This window comes from Rhinatrema bivittatum, chromosome 1 (genome assembly GCF_901001135.1).
Source record: "Rhinatrema bivittatum chromosome 1, aRhiBiv1.1, whole genome shotgun sequence".
Taxonomy (NCBI): Eukaryota; Metazoa; Chordata; class Amphibia; order Gymnophiona; family Rhinatrematidae; genus Rhinatrema; species Rhinatrema bivittatum.
In genome coordinates this window covers 427,488,032-427,502,992 of record NC_042615.1, presented here as the reverse complement: position 1 = coordinate 427,502,992, position 14,961 = coordinate 427,488,032, and the positions used below count along the sequence as shown (strand labels likewise).

At 44.5% G+C, this 14,961-nt stretch overlaps 1 protein-coding gene across 1 annotated transcript in view; it reads right to left on the bottom strand.

Moving 5' to 3' along the window:
• DNAJA1 (DnaJ heat shock protein family (Hsp40) member A1) overlaps positions 1 to 14,961 on the bottom strand; it is a 74,314-nt gene that overhangs the window by 58,525 nt on the left and 828 nt on the right. The window lies entirely within an intron of this gene.

Below are 14,961 nucleotides of genomic sequence, written 5' to 3'. Positions count from 1 at the left end.
GATACTATTCTGGAGTTCAGCATGGAACCTTGGAGAAAAAAAAAATGTCCTTCCTAGAGTGTCTAAGAACTTTTGTTCTTTGCCTGGAGGAGTCTATGATTGGGGCTGTATCTGCTTAGACTTTCTGGGTGGATTCAACCACCACAGATTGATGGAGTTGGGCCCTCTGATAACCTAGGATGTGTTTTACCAGATAGGTGGTATCCATTCTTTTGTTTACTGTTGGTACTAAACATGGATATTCACATAATCTGTATTGCAAGTCCACCAGGACTTCATGGACAGGGATTGCTAGGACATCCTTAGGAGGGTCCACAAACTGTAAAACTTCTAAAGTTTGTCTGGTATCTTCTTCTGACACTAGCTGAAAAGTAATAGTGTCAGCCATCTCCTTTACAAAGTTTGTAAAAGATAAGTCCTCTGGGGTGACGGCTCAGACAGGATGTCCTCTGAAGATGTGTCTGTGTCTCTATCTTCCAAAAGTCCGATGGAGGGTGCCTTGGAGGAGACATCGATGGCTTTTGTGGGAAAATGAATGGTATCGATGGGGAGACCGGGATTCTCAGCCAAGAAAGTCTGGAGGGCCCTGGCATGGGTTCAGAAGGCAGAGAAGCACCCAAGGCATTATAGTCACAGACTGGAATCTGAGTGATAGGCTGTACTGGAAGAGCACAGATTAGAGCATCGAGCTTAGACATCAGTGGTTGGAATATTGAAAGGTCCAGTACCGGTACTGGTATCAGAGCAGGCATTAGCGTCTATAGATGAAGATCCCGGAGAGCTTCTCTCACTGCCTGGTGGATAAATCCATCCAGTTCCTCCCTTATAGTGGCGAGGTCAGAGCAGCTATAGGTGGGGGCAGAGAAGGTGTCATCGGCACTTCCACAGATCGTCACCGCCCGACAGATCTAAGCGGGTGGCAGCATCTTGGTTCCTGCCCAGGACACTGCCTGGGCCCTTGTAGAATGGGCCTTGACCTGTAGAGGTGGAAGCTTCCCTGCCTCTACTTAGGCAGCCTTGATAACTTCCTTGATCCAGCGGGCTATGGTTGCCAGCGAGGCTGATTCCCAGTTTCTTCTTGCTGTGAAGGACGAACAGGTGGTCCGTCGTTCGTACAGATTCCGATCTTTCCAGTTAGACTAGGAGTCTGCAGACATTAAGATGGCGAAGAAGGCGTAAGTCTTCCAAGTCCTTATGTTCGTCTGGAGATGGCAGCGAGATGGTTTGGTTTAGATGGAAGTGAGAGGCCACCTTGGGAAGGCAAGAGGGGACAGTGCGGAGCTGTATGATCCCGGCGTGAACCTGAGGAACGGATCCTGACAGGACAGTGCTTGAAGCTCGGAGATGTGGCGGGCTGAACATATTGCCACTAGGAATGCAGTCTTCAAGGGCAGGAGTCGTAGTGACAGACCATGTGTAGGTCTGAAGGAAGCTCCCGCTAGGAAGTCTAGTACTAGATTGAGATTCCATAGGAGCACCAGCCACTTTAGTGGTGGTCAGATTTGCTTGACCCCTCTCAGGAAGTGAGATGTGTCTAGATGGGATGATAGACAGATGCCATCCACTTTGGCTCTGAAGCAGGCCAGTGCAGCCATCTGAACCTTGAGGGAGTTGAGAGACAACACCTTCAAGCTGTCCTGCAGAAATTCCAGGATTATGGGGATTTTGACTGTCCGTGGAAGGATGTCACGGTCTTCACACCAGGCTTCGAATATTCTCCATATTTGTATGTAGGTCAGAGGCGTGGAAAACGTGCAAGCTCGGAGCAAGGAGTCAATCACTGCCTTAGAATATCTGCTCTTGGACAGGCATGTCCTCTCAATGGCCAGACCATAAGTAAGAACAGAGTTGGGTCTTCGTGGAGGATCGGTCCTTGCCAGGGGAAGGTCCCTGTGTGGAGGTAGGCACAGAGGCTTCCCTGCAAGAAGTCTTCACATGTCTGCGTACCATGGCCTTCTTGGCCAGTCCAGGGCCACTAGAAATACTAGCCCCCTGTGATGTTATCTTGTGGATGATCCCATCCAGTGGTGGCCATGGGGAAAAGGCATACAGCAGATCTTCCTGTGGCCAGGTCTGGACAAGGGTGTAGATTCCCTGGGATTGCAGTTCTTGTCTGCAGCTGAAGAACTTGGGAACTGGACCTGGTTGCCAGGGGATCCCTGGCTGGGATTCCCCAGTGGTTTACTATCACCTGGAAGGCTACGGTTGACGGTGTCCATTCCCCTGGGTCTAGACTCTCTGCCGAGGTAGTCTGCAGTGACTGTCTTTTCCCGCAATGTGGGCGGCTGAGATCCCTTGTAGGTTTGCTTCCGCCCACGCCATTAGGGGTCTATTTCCAGGGAGACCTGTTGGCTTCTGGTTCCTCCCAGGCGGTTGATGTAGGCAACTGTTGTGGCGTTGTCTGACATAACTGACAGATTCGCCTCTGAGTCTGTGACTGAACCTTAAGCAAGCTAGTCTGATCGCTTGGGCTTCCAACAGGTTTGTGTTCCATCCTGACTCTTCCTTGTCCCATTGCCCCTGGGCAGTCAGTTCCTGGCAGTGGGCTCCCATCTGTTGAGCAAGATCCAGGTCGGTGGGGATAGTCTTACTCCCTTGCTCAGATGGTCTTCCTGTAGCCACCATTGGAGCTGGGTCTGGACCTCTGCCAGAATCTGGAGGCAAATGGAGTAGTTCTAGGACATTGGGTTCCATCGTGACAGTAGGGCATGATGTAGTGGGCGCATGGGGGCCCTTGCCCATGGGACAACTTCTAGGGTGATGTCATGAGACAGAGGACTTGAGGTAGTCCCATACCTTGGGGCAAGCATAGCTCAGTTTCTGCAACTGGTCCATCAATTTCCTTCTAAGGGGAAGAACAACCCTGTCATGTTTGGTGTCGAAACGGACTCCCAGGTACTGTAGTGATTGGGAGGGCTGCAGGTAGCTCTTTGTTGTGTTTATGACCCACCCGAGATTCTGTAGTAGATTCTCGACTCCGATGCTTGCCTGGTAACTTTCCTCTGGAGATTTTGCCCTGATCAGCCAATCGTCCAGATACGGGTGTGCGAGGATTCCTTCTTTCCTCAGTGTTGCCGCCACTACCACCATGATCTTGGTGAACGTCCAAGGGGCCATAGCTAGTACAAAGGGTAACACCCGGAACTGGTAATGATGGTCCAGTATTGCAAAGTGTAGGAAGTGCTGATGGGCCGGGATGTGGAGGTAGGCTTCTGACAGATCCAGAGAAGTCAGGAATTCTCCCGGTTGTACTGCCCTTATGACTGAATGTAAGAACATAAGAAAATGCCATACTGGGTCAGACCAAGGGTCCATCAAGCCCAGCATCCTGTTTCCAACAGTGGCCAATCCAGGCCATAAGAACCTGGCAAGTACCCACGGTACAGCATGCGGAAGTGCGGTACCCTCAGTTAGCAATTGACGGTCTTGAGGTCCAGGATGGGCTGGAATGTTCCCTCCTTCTTGGGGAGGATAAAATAGATGGACTAGTGACCAGTATTTTGTTGGTGTTTGGGCACAGAGTTTATCGCCTTTAGGCTGAGTAGTTTTGTCAGTGTGGATTCCACTGCCGTCCTCTTGGAGCGAGAGTGGCACGGCAATCTCACAAATTTGTCTGGAGGGATCCTGTGGAAGTCCAGATAGTATCCCTCTCGAATGATGGTTAGGACCAACTTGTCCAATGTTATCTCAACCCATCTTTGGTAGAAGAGGGTGTCAACCTTCTAAGGCTTCTTCTTGTGGATGGGTCTGCTGATTCTCATTGTGGGGTGTGGCTGGGGCCTGTACCTGAGCCGGTTCCCCTCTTGTTGTGTTTGTTACAAAAGGACTGGCCCCTGCCGCGGGGCAAGATGCTTGGTATGTGTTTTTGTATGGTCTATAATGCTGGGCTCCTCTGCCCTTGTTTAAGGATGGATTCCTGACGTCTGTCCTGTGCATCCTTGAGTGCAGCTCCTCCTTCGACTGGAATGGTAGTGTGCTTTGAGACAGTGCAGACCATGGCATCCACTTTTGGGAACCCTAGGAGTTCTTTGGCCATGGGTTCCAGGGGGTATAGGGCTTCTAGGGCCTGTCCTTTGAAGCTGGCCTCCGGGGCATTCCATTCCAGGTTAATCAGTTGTTGTACGGCTTGTAGCATTGGGAAATAGCATGATGCCTGATGGAGAGACCATAATTGGGTTCATCTTAGGCTCCGCTGTGGTACTTGTGCCTGGAACGGCCAGTGTTTTCAGACTCAGATACAAGATCTGGAAACTCATCTTTGGAGAAGAATCGCATCATGGTTCCATCCCTGGAGGGATTTCCCCTTCCTCCAGGGAGTCAGGCTCTTCCCCCAAGGTGTCTGTGTCCCCTAAGGGGAGGCATTTGCCCGGAGGGGGCACGTCTCAGGGGATCCGAGAGAGGCTTGGGAGATTTTAATTTCTGGTGGAGGCTGTGGCACAGGTGGTACCGGTTGCATCTGGACAAAGGTTTGCAGGCCTTTGAAGAATTGCCAGGAAAAGTCCCTGTGTCCATACTGAATCCAGAGGGGTTCCCCAAGGTGCCCAGAGTACTATTGAGGGTGGAACCGAACTCCTCTATCTGCGGAGGGCCTTGCTTCGGTTCTTCTTGAGCCTCTTCGTACTACAGGCATAGGCCACTTCGGATTGCACAGCTCTCAGGTGGCAGGCTGGGCAGAGGGCTTGTCCCTTGGCTTTCTTGGCCAGCGGTGCCATGGTTTGTGAGCATGGGAGTGGCTCAAAATTGTCTGTGCGCGTAGGTGTGCACACCAGGAGGCTTAGTTGTGCGCTCCGGGTGCACCGACTATGTGCGTGCAGGCTGCTATTTGTGCGCGTAGCGGCGATGCGCGTGCCACTGTGCGCAGAGGCCTGTGCACGCCCGGCACTGCTGTGCACACAAGTCGTTTGCGTGCCCGGACAATACGACGATCAAGGGGGGGGGGGGAATGGCACAGACCCCCCCCCCCCCCCCCAGAGGGTCTCCACATGTGTGGACTCACACCGGATCAGGGTCTAACCCGGACAGGGCTGCTCAACCCGATTTAACAGATGCCGGAAGGTCGATCTGTGTGGCTGAGCCTCAGAGACCGAAAACTTTAAGAAAGTTTTTTTCTTCATCTTACCTTGTCTTGGCGCTTCCTGGTCTCATGCCAGGCGGTCTCTGGCTGTGGTGTGAGAGGGAAAATACCTTCGCCGCCACACTCTGTATTGCACCCGCTGCCTCTCAGCCACTCTGGGGGCTAAGTCCATGCCGGGTACCAGCTACCGGACCGAGGCTCACCTCTGAGGGATCTCTGAAATCACCTCAGGAATTTGACTGGGGAAAGGACCCTTAGGTATCACCACAGGAAAGCAGGGCTCATCTTGTAGAGGTAAGATTTTCTCTTCTTTGGTTTGGATTTTCTAATGCTGTGCAAGCGTGTGTAGTGTCCCTAACTGCTTAGGAGACTGAGAAATACTGAAGAGCTAAGCTTCCTGCATGGGTATATGGAGGCTGACTAATCTGACTCAGTCTCCCAACTGCTATCAGGAGTACACTATACCCATTGATCTTGAGTCCGCCTGCTACATGTTAGGAAATTTAAGCTTAAGAAACAAAAAGTGACCCTCCGCGTATGCCTTCTGATCCAGTAAATCAAAAATAAAGAGGTGGATGAAATGAGGATACCTGTTCCCAAAAAACAGGTGTTTTTATTACTGGCAGCCAAATACTTGTGGGGGGGGGGGGGGAGAGAATTCCTTAAAAGAGCAGATGCTTGCATAGGAGAGTTTCTTGGAGAAAAACTATGGTAGCTTTTTTGCAAGATTAACTTTGTAGAAGGAGGCTTTTAAGGAAAGTTTAGCCCCTTCATATTGAGAGGAAACTAATTATGTAAGAAAAAAAAAAAATAGCAAATCCCTTCGTAAATATCCAAAAGCTAGCAGCAGCACTGGAGGAATGTAAAATGAGAAAACCAAGGAAAATTCCCAGCCTTGTAGGTTGTAAAAATAGAGAACATGCAGGCAGATACGGTTAAAATGCGGGAGAGCGGGCGAACGCCTGCTCTCCCAACACGCGCACAGGCCACTCTCCTGTGCATGCGATTCAGTATTTTAATTAGGGCTGGCGGAAAAAAAAAAAAAAGAGGCACTAGGGACAATAGCGTGTCCCTAGCGCCTCTTTTTTGACAGGAGTGGCGGCTGTCAGCGGGTTTGACAGCCGACGCTCAATTTTGCCGGCGTCTGTTATCAAGCCCACTGACAGCCACAGGCCTATTTCAAATTTTTTTTTCTATTTTTTTTTTTTAAACTTTTGGGAGCTCAGACTTAATATCGCCATGATATTAAGTCAGAGGGTGCACAGAAAACCAGTTTTTACTGCTTTTCTGTGCACTTCCCTGGCGCCTGCAGAAATTGGGTAGGCACTAATTTCTTAAAGTAAAATGTGCGGCTTGGCTGCACATTTACTGTATCGCGCAGGAATACCTAATAGGGCCATCAACATGTATTTGCATGTTGCGGGCGCTATTAGGTTCGGGGGGGGGGGGGGGTTTGGACATGCTATTACCCCTTACTGAATAAGGGGTAAAGCTGGCGCGTCCAAAACGCACGTCCAAATGCCGGCTAACAGTGCGCTCCGGAGCACACTGTACTGTTTCAGCCAGTTAGTGTTCATGATTTGAATGTACATGAAAGCAGCTCCAAGCCCAATACAAACCCCTAATTGATCCACTAAGCCACCCTGCAGATCCCTCCCTATGAGGGTAAGCCATCACCCCACCATTACCTTAAACATGAAAATTAAAGAATATCTGCAAAACCGCTCAAATAGCCAATATCAATCATTATTTACTCTATACCATCCCAGAAAACCAAGTCTATCAGACCTCAAAATCTACATATCTGATCTTAATTCAGTAAACCATTCATAGCTCAGCTTTGGAAGGCAGATTGCTGAGGACCACAGCTTGTTTAGAGACAGAATGAGGAGAGAGAATTGAGACCTCCTGCTCCAAGTTGTCTGAATCTTCAGCCACATTGGTAGCTAGGCCACTCTTCATTCAGGAGCTCAGCAGCCACTTTGGTGAATGAAAATTTCCAGATCGTTCAAAACGGCTGATATCTCCCTGAGTATTTATCCTTGATCATTTGTGCAATATGGAGAAACTGATGCATATGTATTACCCTTTAAGGACTACTGAAATGGCACTGAATGGAGATCACTATATAAATTGGTTAGACATTGTATATGGTGTTTAATAGGTATCTTGATGCAAAATTTTGTAAACACTTGAAATTTATTTATTTATTTACAGTTCTTATATACCGCACAATGGGTAGGGAACTATCCGTCTAGGCGGTTTACATGTTAATACATACACAAATAATATTATACTAACAATACATTGACAAACATATGCAATCATATTAAAATCATAAAATAAACGTAAAATACAAAGGAATGTATGTTATGGTAAACTTAATATATATTGTAAGCCTGAGTAAAAAGATGGGTTTTTAGTAGTTTCTTAAATTCTGAACGACTAGCAGTTAGACGAATGTGTTCAGGCAGTGAGTTCCAAAGTACTGGACCGGCAACAGAAAAAGCTCGTTTACGGGTGAGTGCCAAACTGACAGATTTTATAGAAGGTACTTCAAGTATACATTTATCAATAGAACGGAGTTGTCGAGATGGTCTGTAGATTCGCAATAAAGAGCATAACCAGATAGAATTAGTATTATAAAGTAGATTATGTATTGTAGTTAGAATTTTGTAAGTGATGCGATATGTAATTGGTAACCAATGCAGATGTTGTAAAACAGGAGTAATGTGTTCTGACCATGGCGTATTGTATAACATACGAGCAGCTGCATTTTGTATTAATTGTAAAGGGCGTACAGTTGCTTGTGGTAGACCAAGAAAGAGAGCATTGCAGTAGTCTAATGAAGATAAAATTAAAGCCTGTGTAATCAGTCGAAAGTCGTTAGGAAGAAGAAGGGGTTTGAGTTTCTTTATCATATATATATCTTGAAAAATGATTTTTTTACAAGTTCAGATATGTGTACCGTCATTGATAGTTTAGAATCTATCATTACACCTAAGTTTTTTGCATGTGATTTTATGTTAATATGTTGATTCTGGAAGGTAAATGTTGATGGTGGTTGATGAACAGAGTCAGGTACAGTGGATAAGTAAACTAATTCTGTTTTATTTGTGTTTAATTTGAGTCTGTTGTGGGAGAGCCATGTTTTTATTGTGGATAGGTATAGGTGTAACAGAGAAAATGTTTTTGACCAGGAGTCGGTAAAAGGAATCGTGAATTGTATATCATCTGCATAAATTTTGAAATTGAGATCAAGTCCTGCAAACAAACGGCAAAGAGGTAATAGATAAAGATTAAATAAAAGAGCTGAAAGTGCAGAACCTTGTGGGACACCTGACTTGGTAGTGTACCAGTTAGAGTAATATGGACCAATGGTGATTGTTTGCGATTGGATAGAAAAGATATAAACCATTGTAGTGCGAGATCTGTAATGCCAATTTGAGATAACGTGTTGAGTAGAATATCATGGTTTAGCGTATCAAACGCAGCTGAGATGTCGAGTAATACTAGTAAGTAGTTGGAATTTGAATCAAAGCCTCTAATAATTGAGTCAAAGGATGATATTAACAAGGATTCTGTACTGTGACCTTTTCTAAAACCATGTTGGTTATTGTGTAATATGTTGTTTTCTTGGACGTATTCAGATATTTGATGGAGAACTACAGATTCTATAATTTTTGCAATGGATGGCAAAGAGGCGATCGGTCTATAAATTAGTTAAATCATTAGGATCATGATTTTTTCTTTTGGGAATAGGAAGAACAGATGTTTGTTTTAAGGAATCTGGAAAAATTCCTTGGGATAGAGAGGCATTTACTATGTCTGTAATAGCTGAAGCTAAGTGATCTTTAGAGTCCCTGAGTAGGGTTCCTGAACAAGGATTAAAAGGGCTATGTGATGGTTTGGATTTTGACAGTATATTAATTATTGTTTTATCGGTGACTGCAGAAAATTCTGAAAAAGTATGGATCAATTGAGGGGAAACATTTTTTGGTATGGGCAATAAACTAAATTCAGCTGAAATGTCGTCAGTTTTGCTTTTGAAATAGTTAGCAATTTTATTACATTGTTCATTGGATGTAATACTTGAAGATGTAGTTTTTATTGTGGTCAAATCATGTACAATAGAAAATTATGCATGAAATAATCTTTGAGCATTCTCTATTGTTAATGTCCCAATCAGCATGGTATAAACATGATTTAGTTATTTGAGTAATGCAATATGAAATATAAAAGAAGATTTTTGAGCACTCGCTATACCAGAGCTTTCCAAAGTGTGTGTCGCGACACTTTAGTGTGTCGCCTGAGGTGTGCCGGTGTGTCGCGCAAGCCCGGTGCACATGACACACCGGCAAGTGGGAGCCAATGCGGCCACCGGTGGACCTCATCCCACTGGCGGCTGAGCAGTGAAGTTGTGGGCTGTGCGCCGGAGACACACAGCAGGAAGATCGGCAGGGAGGTGGTGGAGCTTACGTCACCACGGCCCGACGAAAAAGGTCATGCAGGTGCTCCCCCTCCTTCCTGCCCACGCAGCCCAGGAAGAAAAATGTTCCCGGAGCCGCACGGGCAGGAAGGAGGAGGAGCAGCGGGCTGAGAAGAGGAGGCCCGGTAGCAGGGTCCCCACTGCAGATCGGCCTGCGAAGAAGAGGGACGCCACTGCCGCGGATCGGCCCGCGAAGAAGAGGGACGCTGCAGAGCCCATCCTGCAACGACCCGTGAAGAGGAGCCCAGAGGTAAGAGAGGCTGAGGGCCCCTAGAGTGCGTGTATGAGATGAGTTGAGAGATTGTGTGCGGGAGTGAGGACCTGAATGTTTGCAGAGACAGCATGTGAGAGCCTGTGTGTGTGAATGATTGTATGAGAGCATGTGACAGTGATAGCCTGTACTTGAGCAAGACAGCATGTGGGAGTGAGAGAGCCTGGGTGTGAGAGAGTCAGACAGCATGTGCAAGAGAGACTGTGTATGAATGATTGTATGAGAGAGAGCATGTGAGAGTGAGAGCGGGAAAGCATGTGAGAATGGGAACCTGACTATGTTTGAGGGAAGAAGATAGATGGAGAGAAAAGATAGAAAAAAAAAAATAAGGGGAGGTGGAACAAAAAAAGCCTGTGACCAACAGATTAGAAAACTAAGATCAGACAGCAAAAGTAAAAAATAAATTACTTTTTACTGATTGGCACATGTAATCTTTGGTAATGTGCAAGAGTAGCACTTTCTCTATGCGGATCTCACAATGTACAAGATCAACATGGAGGAAGTGGAAACCCACAGGGCCTGTACAGAGGCGGCAGCAGAATGGGCTTCAGTGCCAATAGCAGCAATCAGTGCCTCCCAAATAGCCATGCGGCATCAGTGACAGTGGCAGCAGAGGAATGAGAGAGGTTCCGAGGTTGCTGGCAAAAGAAAGAGAGGGGGTTTGCCTTTAGTGTGTGCCTGCCTGAGGGTGTGTGTGTATGAGAATGTATGGGTGTCTTCCTGGGGTTTGTATGTGTGAGAATAGGTGCCTGCCTGTGTGTGGTGTATGTGTGTGAGAGAATGAATTGGTGCCTGCCTGGGGGTCTGTGTGCATGCCTGGGGGATGGTGAGGGAGTGGTGTGAGAATGACTGGGAGCTTGCCTGTGTGTGTGTATGTGAGGGAGCCAGAGAGAGAGAGTGAGCATGAGAAAATCCAGGGGAGTAAGTTTGTGTGTGTGTGGGGGGGGGGGGGGGGGGGGGAGAGAGTGTCTTAGAGCATGAGAGTGTGTCAGTGTCTGTGAGAGCGAGAAGTTATTGTGGGTATAAGAGCATGAATATGTATGTATGTGACAGTATGTGTGAGAGGATAACCTCCTAATCCTTGACAATATCAGGGTGACTGGAAATCAAGAGCTCCCACGCATGGACAGCAGGGGCTTTTTAAAATCCTTATTAGTTTTAATTATTGGGTGTTATTTGATATATGTGCTGTTTTTAAATATTTTATTGGTATTTGGGAAATTGTAAAAAATGTATATGATTTTAAATAGAAATTCTATTTATCAGTAGTTTTAAAATATTTTTATTAGTATGGTTTTACTATTAACACTGATGCTTTGTTTCTTGATTTTATTTGTTTTATGAGGAATGGTGGTTCTGTTTTTCCATTGTTAATACACAGAGTCTGGCTTCTTGGGGTTTCCATTTCAGTTTGTCTAAATTTGTGCTCCTTTATTTTCTATTCTGTATTTGGTGAGGGTCTGTCTCTGCTCTGTGTGTGACCATGATGAGAGATTCTGCTAGCATAGGGATCTATAGCAATCTAGTTTGTTTTGTTTCCTCAGTAGGTGGTGTATTGGTATTCTAGGACCCAGTGTAATATTTACCCTTGTTTTTTCACAGGTAGGGTTATTGTTGTTTGAGTCCTTGGTGTTATTACTGTTGTGTTACAATGGGATTGCATTATAGATTTTGAGTGTCTTTTTTGCGGGATTTTGTGTTAGTTCACAATGTGCCTGGCAGTGGAAGGTGTTTGTGCTGCTGTTACTGTGAGGTGACACCAGAATTTGAAATATCTTTTAGTATGATGAGCTGTAAAGGAAACATCCAAGCTCTATTGTTTGGGGGAATTTCAGTGGATGCACAGAGTTACAGAACTGGAGGTGCAGGATTTATATTGACATTCTGTCCCTTCTTATATATTCCAGACTTCACTCTCAGAGCCATATAGAATTAGTTGAATGAGGCTATCAAATAATTTTATACTGTGAAACTGGCCAGCTTTTTAAAATTACGCAGAATACCCTTTGGACTTTCTTAACACCAAATATTCAAAATCTGTGTTCATCCCATCAAGCTCATATATCTCATTAAAGAGGTAAATTGAATAACACAATAACTTTGTTTTATTATTGTTACTCATAAATTAGAACATTAATCTTGGAATATTATATGTATTTAATATAAATGAGAGGTTTTCACAAGATAGGATGTGTCATGAAACTTTTTTTATGTATATATTTAAGGAAACATACATAAATTGTCAAAATACATTTTGTTAGTTTAACCTTTAACCTCTGGTTTGCTAGTAGACAATTACTGTGTCCCGAAATTATGTTTGTCTAAAAAGTGTGTCACCAACATGAAAAGTTTGGAAAGCTCTGCTCTATACCATAGATTTCCCTGACTGGGACATTACATTATTGATTTTATGGGTACCTCTATAGCTCATACTATAGTACATCTGTATTTTGATTTAAGATGTAGTGTTTTGAGACTGAGGTGTCAGTTTTTAGAATCCACACACAAAAAAAAAAAAAAAAGTCAATCTTGGGCTGAAAAAGCATCAAGCTTCCTCACAGGCCGATACCGTACAGTGCGCTCTGGAGCGCACTGTTAACCCACATTTGGACGCGTTAGCTTTACCCCTTATTCAGTAAGGGGTAATAGCACATCAAAAACATGCGTCCAACACCCCCCCCCCCCCCCCGAAACTAATCACCCGCACCATGCACATTCCCGCGCGATTCAGTAAGTGTGCAGCCAAGCCGCACATTTTACTTTCAGAAATTAGCGCCTATCCAAAGGTAGGCGTCACCGGGAAAGTGTACAGAAAAGCAGTAAAAACTGCTTTTCTGTGCACCCTCTGACTTAATATCATGGCGATATTAAATCGGAGGTCCCAAAAGTTTAAAAAAAAAATTAAAATCTGCCCGTGGCTTGAAAAGCGGATGCTCAATTTTGCCGGCGTCCGGTTTCCGAACCCAGGGCTCTCAGCATGTTTGGGAACAGATGCCGGCAAAATTGAGTGTCGGCTGTCAAACACACTGACAGCCGCCACTCCTGTCAAAAATAAGAGGGCCCTAATTTGAATAATTTTTTTTACTGAATCGAACGCTCAGGAGCGTGGCCTGGGCGCGTGCCGGGAGAGCGGGCGCTCGCCCACTCTCCCGCGATTTTTACTGTATCGGCCTGTTACTCAGTTCCACCCAGTTCCCTCCCATGTCTAACCAAAAGGATTTGTAATCTAAGTGCTTTATCATCCAGGCTTCTAGGTGCCAATGGCCTTGTGGTCAGCATTGATTTTGCAATATCTATCCAGTAAATCACAACCAATAATGGGCAGAATGTCAGACTTTACCCTTTTAAGAGCTGTGGGCTAAACTTAAAGGAAATATATGGGCAACAAACCTTTGTTAGGCAAAAGAAAAAAAAAAAAAAAAAGCTAGGCTACTAGGGTTTTCTAAAGTAGTAACTTTTTTCTTTACCTTTTCAGTTAAGTGTTCATGAAATAAGAAAGTGGAAGACAGGCAACGATATCTGGAAAAAGTACAAAGCTGGGAAAGTAGTCAGGAAAAATTGGTTTTAGGTGTTGGTGATAGGAAGAAGTGCAAAATGATATTGTGAGACTATTACAGGGAGGAATACATAGAGACTAATAGGGAAAGAGTAGAATTGCTTAATTTATGCTGTTTACTGCGGAAGGGCTAGAACAAAGAATACATAAAATGAACACAAACAAAGTGAAATGATTTTAAAGAAGTCTCCATAATGAGTTAACTAAATAAAGTACATAAATCGATGGGGCCAGATGTGGATACATGCAGTAGTATTAAGGTAGTTTAGAGGAGTTTTGGAAGCTCTTTAGAGTCAGGCATAGTTCCAGAGGACAGAAGATGGGTGGATGTGGTTTCTACTCAAATATGGAAGTAAAGAGACTGGGAACTAAAGGCTGGCTAATCTGACCTCTGTAGTAAGCAAATTAACGTTAGAACAGAAGAGTTTCAGGAATCCAACAGATCACATTGTTTTATCAGAGGTATGTCTTATCAGATAATTATCATCAATTTCTTTGATTGGGTGGCCAGTGTGTTGGATTAAGGGAAAGCGTTAGTTGTATTAGTTCTTGGATTTCAGAAAGGCCTTTAACATAATTACACATAGGGACAAACTGATGTTCAAGGGTTATTTTTTGTTTATTTTTAAACAGTAATACCAAATCCAAAACAGGAAGGTGTGGAAAACATGAGGGACCTAGCAAAGCTTGAGGAATAGTTTAGGGTCTTAGCAGCTAAGATTTAATGGTAAAAAATGCAGTTATGCATTTAAGATGCAAAAATGCAAGGAATAGGTATAGAGAGTTATGTTCTAAGCATGAAAGAAAAGCATGATCTGGGGTGATCATATTTGATGATCTTAAGGTGGCCAAATATGTGACTAAGATTATGGCAAAAGTCAGAAAGATACTTAGCTGCATAAGGAGAGTAATGGTCAAGCAGAAAAAGGAGATATTGCTCCTGATGAGAGCCCTAAAGAAACCATAGCTGAAATAATTTACAAGTTTTGGAGACCACACCTTTAAGGGGATATAAACCAGATGGAATTGATACAGAGGGTAGCCACTAAAATAGTCTTAGTTCTAAAGCATATGGGAACAGACAAAATAGGGGAAATATGATGGAGACATTTAAATGTCTCCAAGATTTCCATACAGAGGACACAGGGCTCTTTTAAAAATAGAGACTCTAGAATGAGGATGAAAGGGGTAGAGTCACTGAGGAGTAACCTGAAGAAATATTTACAGCCAGGATAGTGGATGGATAGAATAGCATCCCATCTAGAACAGTATCTAAAATCAAGAAAGCATGGGACAAAACACAGGGGGATCTCTTGAGGAAGGAGTAGGGATTTTTAAGCTGAATTAGTTGGTGTGGAAGGGAAAATGAGATGGCCCTATAGACTATTTCTGCCATCACGTTTCTGTTTCTATCAGAACTTAGTGGGTCGGTCAATGAAAAAGAAAAGTTGTTTAAAGTTCCTATATTAAAGTGACCTCATACAAGCTACTCTCCATCTTTAGGTAACACAAGATGCAGGTATGAGTAGTCAGCAATTAAACTTACGCACATCCTGCTCTTCATGTTAACA